The sequence below is a fragment of the Battus philenor genome, unplaced genomic scaffold (genome assembly GCF_028537555.1).
Source record: "Battus philenor isolate CCGP_79_NKW_IND1 unplaced genomic scaffold, ilBatPhil1.0.hap1 SCAF_12, whole genome shotgun sequence".
In the NCBI taxonomy this organism is placed as follows: domain Eukaryota; kingdom Metazoa; phylum Arthropoda; class Insecta; order Lepidoptera; family Papilionidae; genus Battus; species Battus philenor.
The window spans coordinates 6,298,596-6,306,732 of NW_027181674.1; the positions used below are offsets into that span (position 1 = coordinate 6,298,596).

Genomic DNA, 8,137 nt, shown 5'->3' on the forward strand with positions numbered 1-8,137 from the left:
AAGTGACTGTTTTTTATTTAATATGCTAGGCCACCTGGAAAGTTTTGCAAAAAAAATTTTTTTGGAATAATTTATTTTAAATATTCACTGTTTGAAGAACTATTTTCAAAGTTTAAATTTCTCTCTGTCTTTACTGCTATTGTGAAACAATCATCATAGAAAACTCGACATACGTTGGGAACATTTTCGATGCAGTAATTTTTGCGATTTAAAGCTTGATGAATCGTTCAATTCGCTTTCATGGACCGATGTGTATTTTAGCTGTAACAAGATTGGTTGCTTAAATTTGGACGATAAATTTGTATGATAAAATAAGAAGTCATTCTTTGACTACTGTTATAAGAGAAAAGTGTATGAAATGAGGAGATTCAGAATAATTCGTCAATTAAGATCGATAAATATTCATGATGTTCTCCACGAAGACTAGTAAATAAGGATTGTTTTGCGCTGAGTACTCCAATTTCAACGCTCCTTTGCACTCCTTTCAAAACGAGGGACTTCCTATACACCTCATCGGTAAAAAAAAATATTTTTTTTTAAATCAAAATCATCTTAAGAGGATAATCTCGTCGCCGATAGATATACTCTCTGCATTTAAAAAACCTGTCGACGAAGTTACAGAATGTAAAGTGCTTTGATAGTTCATATGCATGAAATTGTATAAATCTAATTGAAAGTTTTTGACAAGATTAATTCACAATTTTACATAATTGTTTAAAAAACTTTCTGAGTGCTGCACGTAAAGTTGTACATACATATCAACAACCTGTAGAAAAAACTACAAAATGTAATATTTTACAGCTCCTGCTTTGGGAGGTAAGTTTTGACACTCTTTGATATAAAAAGTTTAAAGGTTCTTTCCTATTAAAGATGAAAAACCATTTTTTTTAAATAATAGAAAAAACATTAATCTAAAAAATAAAAGAATAATTCTGATAGTTAATATCTCACTTTTTTAATTTATTTATTATTGATAGTTTTGTTTATGTGAAAAAATGGCGCGGATGGTTTTTATTATTATCATACTAACTGGTCTAACAAACATTGTACTGACAAAACAAATTTTTTGAGTCCGATAAAAAATAATAAAACGAAAACGGACTCTTTACTTACTCTACTTTACTTAGCAATAAAGATTATTCAAATGGGCGAGTTTTGCTATTTCTAAACTGTAAGATTATTTCTAATGATACTCATGGCATTTATTGAAAATATTGAAAAAACTGCCTGTTCAAACTGTTTACTAGTTACACATTCGATTCGAGTCGATTTATTTTTATATCTAAAGATTAACTTCTAATGTTAAATGTTTGGCTCAAATAATATTTTAGTGATATTTAATATTAAATCTTTCAATATTCGATTTCAGATTTAACAGGTTTGTACTATTTTAGAGGATTATACATTTTTGATATTATAAAAAGTATACAGAAAAACTGTGAAGTGAAAAATAATTTCTTCAATTTTTAACTATTTTCTTTAAATGACTTAATTAAATTTTTTCAGAACTAACTCAAAACTGCGAACTGGTATGTAAAAGACTTAGTAATATATTGTTCATCATTCAACGTGATTATTTAAAAAAGGCAGTTAACAGCGTTAAAGCAAGTTTTACCTTCCTATCGAATAAAACGTTGCCGAAGTTTTTAAAAAACTTCTTTGTCCGGCCCTAAAGATTTTGTAGTAATATTACTGTGAAATTTTTTTCGATAATTTGAAAATATCAATCTTAAAGCAACCAATTTTAATAGTTCAGCTCTCGGAAAATTGTTTTGTTATTAACCAGGCAATAGCAACCGACTAAAATGAGATTCGACCCTTTTAGATTTTAGACCCCCCTTTGTGTCGGATTGCTAAACGGGTTTAATCGATGAATGACGGGCAAAGGCTGCGTAGCGAGTCCGTTGAAGCGATCTAAGAAGCTTGGCGGCCTTGAATTTTGTTATCTTAAAAGGAATCTTGAGCTAGGCGCCCTTTTCATCCAGCCGCCGCGAATTTGAAAATGCTATTTAAGTAGCAATAAGATTTCGGTCCAAAAAAACAAAAAATTCTCGCGGATACACTAAAATCAAAATGCTTAACTTATATCAAACGGTAGCCCAAGCTAACATATCCTCTGGGGATTCGTTTCGCCCTGTCATTCCATGAGGCCACCGCCTACGTAACCTAAGCACCATAACCTCATAACTAAGTGCAACATCCAGGCTCCCAAGGAAATCCGTGAGTCTAGTTATTTCAAAGAGAATTACATTAAGACCACCGTACAATACTGAAACGTAAATACAGAGTAAGATGTCAACGATTACACATTTTGATGGCTTGGAAATAATTTCCCATACAAAAATTATCATAAATTTTTGCGCTTTATAATTCAATTACATGTGTAGATATATAAACCTATAAACCATGTAAACGTTAAAACAGATATAAATGCATACAAATTTATTTTTTTAATGATTGTGCTATTCACCAATCAAAAATCTTGTAAGGTTTTTGAGAAAGAACGTCGTAATCCTCAAAGTCAACCAAGTACAGATTTTTTAATATTAGTATTAAGGTATGATGTTGTTAAATTTTAAATAAGTTATTTTCAACAAATATCTATTTTGTTTGCAGAACTTCAACTATTTTGCTTTGCAGGTATGTCGTCGAAAACTACTTAATTTCTTGTTGTTTATTTTTTATATAAGAGACAATTATTTATTAATCTTTACTTATATTTACAGAAATGTGACGGATAGATACCGGTAAGTTTTGCCTTTTACATTGAAAATGATGATTAATGTCAACATCTCAAATACATATAAATGTATTGACACAAAATTTATTGGCAAAAATTCTTTTTTACACAGTTATTGGGACTTTGACCTCTAAACTTGCAGGGAATTGTTACTAATACATTGATATTCCTACAACTCTAAAGTTCAAAATTCAATGATTTCAATATATATAAATATATAATAATAAAAACCTTTTTATCGTATTATATATATATATATATATATATATATATATATATATATATATATATGCCTGATATATATTCCAATCGTTATTTCTATCTCTATCTACGCTTTCTATCGAACAGTGTTTGCACAACGGTAGAGGATTGATACTTGCGATTGTAGTCACAGGTTCGATGCCCGGTATAAAATCTTATAATTTATATAGCGACCACACATTACATAATACTACATAGCGATCGGCAAGCCGACTGCCAAGCGTGGCAAATATTGTAATTCCCCCATAGATATCTTTGAGGGAGGCCTATACCTTGCAGTGGGCATCTATGGCTGTACATGAGGTCTCATAGGTTTTTGAAAGGACCAGTTGAAAACCTCCTATATCCAACGTCTTTCGACCAACTTAACAGAATTGTCTATCTATCTTGTGAATGGACGTCTTATGTTTGCCGGTTTATACTGTAAGAACCTTAGGCGCCATCGGCCATCTCTTGGTCGTGGCATTCTTGTAATATATGTATATTACACATCTAGAGAGTTCATATTTATTGGTAGATCTAGATTTTAATTATAACGCCCATCCAAAAACGAAAAGCGAACAAAGACGCTATCGAGAAGCGCTTCCAAGAGGTCTAACTAGAAATCTACAGAGGAGGCCTGTGTCCAGCATACGTCCAAATGCTGTAATAATAATGACGATGCCTAAAAACCGATTTTATTCTTACATTCAATTCAGCTGACAGACACCCACTGCAAGACATAGGCCCCCACAAAGATTTCCGCAATAACTGGTCTTGCGCTGCCCGCATTCACCAACTTCCTACGACCTTGAATATGTCGTCGGTCCACCTAAAAGGTGGCCCTTACTGTTAGCTTTTATAAAGTATATTTATTTTTCATCAACTAAATCAATAAGAAATAAATCATCCGGATGACTCTCTGAGAATTTGAAATGAAGAAACCTCTTAAACTGCGCAGCTGAACGCTTCCTGTCATTAACCAACAATTTGTTTTAACTAACCAAATATATTACTTGAGACAGATATCTCAAAAAACTATTTTATAATTTTTTATGAAGTATAATTAATTTATTTCTATCCGACTTTCGATGTTTTCTTTTACAGAAATTAACACAAATGGTATCACAGAAAAAAACATGATCCGATCACTACCTACGACATCCAATGAAGAATAAAACTTTTAATGAACTTGTTGTTTTATTCATGATCACTTTTATACACGCAAATGCTATATCCCATATTATTAATTTTTATATCGTCCAGAGAAAACGCACAATTACTATTGAACACGTTTCATTCAACACTATTAAAAGGAATTAAACTAAATTGTACAGGTAATTTGAAAGTATGCTTTTAATACAATTACAAATATAAAAAGATATACTTAAAGTGATCCCTTTGCTCCATAGATCACATACACATCATACATCGTCTGATAAGATATAAATTAAAGCAAAAATAATCTAAATGGACAAAAACAATTATCATTTTTAATTATGTAACAGAATAAACATGTTTTTTGCCTCCTGACGTAATCCTTATGTCAAATGAATTCCATATTATCTTTATCATATAAATAGTCACATTAAAATTTAATACTTCTGCATGCAAACCAACGAGTAATATTGCCATAAAATAATGCCTAAGTAAAGACTTATTATGTTTTGTTTTATCTTGATATTTGAAGAAATTATCAAATTATATGACAGCGAATAACATTTCAACATATAGTTACATTCTCACAATCAATGCATATTTGAGTTTTTTTTATTGCCAAATAGATTACAGATCATGCTTGTACAATTTAAAACCAAAGAAATATGATAAAATGCAACATTTATTACACAAGCAGTGGTAGCTCAGCGGCAGAGGAGTAAGATTTGCGATCGTAGGTCACGGGTGCGATTCCCGGTATATAGTCATATATATATCACACTTTATGCATTAAATATTGGAGATAGCCACTGCACATAAATAAGTTAACAGAGGATTAGCCGCAACGCGTGCCACACTGCGATCGCTAACCCGCCCGCCAAGCGAGGCCATTATGGTACATCCCCCATCCATCCATCCACATCTTTGGAGAAGACTTATGCCTTGCAGTGAGCGTCTGTAGGCTGATCCGACGCCAAACTATTTTATCACACTCTTCAAGTATGTCTTCCTTTGGCCAAAAGGGCTATCTATTGGCATATTTATCATTAAAATACGTCACAATCATCATCACCAGCGATCAGCGTCTGTGGCTAGACGCCCTCTGCTAGGCCTCCACCAAAAATCAGCAGGTTTACCGGTCATGCTCTGCCGCATTCAACTCCCCGCGAGCTTGATTGTCTTTCACCTAGTGGGTAGGCTCCACGCCGCATCTAGCAACTCGTGGTTGCCACCTCACAGCCCCAATGGCCGTTGGATATACGAGCTATAAAACTACATAATGATTACAAATTTAGGTAAGTTTCTATGAATACAACAAAAAAATAAGCGTGGCGCGATAACATTTTATTATCACGATCAAAAATTAAAACACATAAACAATAAAATTTGTAATAAAAACGGAACATGTTATTTTTCTAAAATGTTCAGTATGCAATTAATAGGCAACATAGTAACATTTCCACATAATCATGTTTTTGACGTTTCAGAACCCAAACAAGACCATACTCTTGATTTTTTTATTAATAAGCACCGCTGCGATGGTCCGTAGTGGTTAGTATACATATTTAATTTGAATACCAATTTGTTTTTATATTTATTACATTTTCCGCCGACATTTTATCAACAATTTTATAACTGGTATTAAGTTTTTGTAGCAATTGTATTATGACATTTATTGCACATATTGGTTTCTCAGAGAGAAATCTGTTGAATACTAAATATTATTATGTTTTGTTAATTTATGTACATCAATAACAAACGGATTATTTAATGTAGTTTTTTATAAAAATAAAGTATGCAATTTTCATAAAATTGGACGACAATTTTAAAGAATTGATTACTTTTTCTCATTTTTTATGGTAAATATATTTAAGTAATTTTTTTTCACTTATTTTTTTCTGTTAAATTAAGCCGTACTGAAAGATAAATGTATTAAATCGATCAGCAATCTTAAAATGCGGTTGGTTAAAAGGATTATTTATTGTTGTGCAAATAATAAATGCTTTGGTGCAATGCTATTGTTCAAAACTGTTACTCTAGATATAAGAATAAAAAAGACTAAAAACTTACAATATACAGGACTAAAAACAAAATGTTATTTTTTAGCTGAATGTAAGTTTATTTCTTATTATTACTCTGTCAAAGATATTTTTGTGGTCATTATTTAATACATATTAAATGCTCAGACGTGATGTCAAGCTCTCTGATAAATATCTCTAAAAATACCGTACCGTACCGTATCACATTATATCTATTATGTCACATTTTTCCGTATTATATCCTTATTATTTTTTGCTTTCAAACATACGTAAAATAATAAAGCCAATAATAATCAATAAAAATTTTTAATCATTTTATTAATAAATCAATTTTAAATATTGTTTTAATATTAACATATTTCATAATTAAATTTATAAATTAGAGAATTCGATGCGAACTACTTAATAAAACCGCTTACCTACTCCGATTTACGACAATTTTGTTCAAGATTGCAGATCAAAGATTAACAATAATAGCGAGGGAAAACAGTTGTGCAATTAAAACAAGAAGCCTATTGTAATCAAATATTATTTTAAAAAGCTCTAAATGTTTTTTTTTTTTTGCAAAATTCTAAACAAATTTCTATTTTTCAGTTGTATGCAGTAAGTATCGAAACATGTTAAGGCACGCATCTTATTGCTGGTTTTTAATTAGCACCTCTTGTAATAATATTAATTATTCGTTATTAAAACTTAAATCAAATTTGATTAAACTGTAATCTCGTGGAAATCTTATGTTTGGCAACAGCAAGCGCCATGGTTTTTAGATAATATTACAATAATTGACAAAAGTACTATGCGCAGGATGATTTAAAATATGTGTAGAATCTATAAAGGGGTGAATTTTTAACTCATTGGCTGTCAGTAATGTAGGATATACCTTATCCTAAATCAATAGTTACAGCAATAATAAATAATGTAATGATAGTGGAGTAAAAAAAATCGTTTTAAAAAGTCGAATTACATATTAAAGTTAATTATAGTTTATTATCTGCTCCTGCAGACTTTGTACTGCAAGAAGTTATCCTGGCATAATCCAATAAAAAAATTGTGTCATATTTGAAGGTGATCACTTTATACAGTGATGATTGGAAAAAGATGTAGAAGCTTTAACAACTTTTACTGACAAATGAGCATTTACCTCCTTTAACGTTTTTACACCTATAACTAATCACCATGTATAAGAGTAGAGAATAATTCCGCCTAATTATAAAAAGTACATTCTTCCCATTATTTTATCAAAATTCTATACAAATTTTGTATACTCGTAACCTAAATTCTAATGAGTGTACTTGTGATTATATTTTTAAATTTTCAGGCAATCCATCTCCGCAGGAACAAGGTTATATTTTATTTTTTATTAGGTTTACTAAACTATTCGATTACACGAACTATGAACAAAGAACTTGTACATCAAATTTTATGTAAGACTTTCAGAGGTTTCTACGTGCAAAAAAAGAAAAATTGGAAGAAGTTACACTAATTATTTGAAAATCACGGAATTAAGTATTTTTAACTTAATTTAAGATATTCTAATTAAAAATTCTATCTGTAATCTTTATTATAAAGAGGTCATAAAATTTAAAAGTATATAATAATTATGTTTTTTTAATTAAGTATCTTAAGTTAAAATTAAGAACTTTAACACCGTAGGCAAAGTTTTTTTTTCATTATAAGTCGTATAACGTAAAATATAATGTAACAAATACTTTGTTGCTGAGTAAAAATACGTGTTTTTCTTTAGTGGATGAAGTAATACCAATTCCATCACCGCCTGCGCCATCAGGTATGAGCTTCTTATTATCTGGATACGTAAATACGAGTATATTAACATCTATCAAAAAGTGTAATAATAAACTTTAATAAATTTTAGCTGTTGTCGGTAAAGTATTACATTTTATTTCATAGTGGCATTTACAGCAGATTCCGTGTTATCAGAATTTATTAGCCTTTCGCAGGC

General features: G+C 30.5%; 1 long non-coding RNA gene across 1 annotated transcript; it reads left to right on the forward strand.

The window, feature by feature from the left end:
* Positions 1 to 1,498: 1,498 nt before the first annotated feature.
* LOC137932609 (uncharacterized) lies at positions 1,499 to 4,146 on the forward strand. Its single transcript, XR_011109098.1, has 4 exons — positions 1,499 to 1,529; positions 2,617 to 2,640; positions 2,727 to 2,747; positions 4,088 to 4,146. It is a non-coding gene; the product is annotated as an uncharacterized lncRNA (long non-coding RNA).
* Positions 4,147 to 8,137: the final 3,991 nt, after the last annotated feature.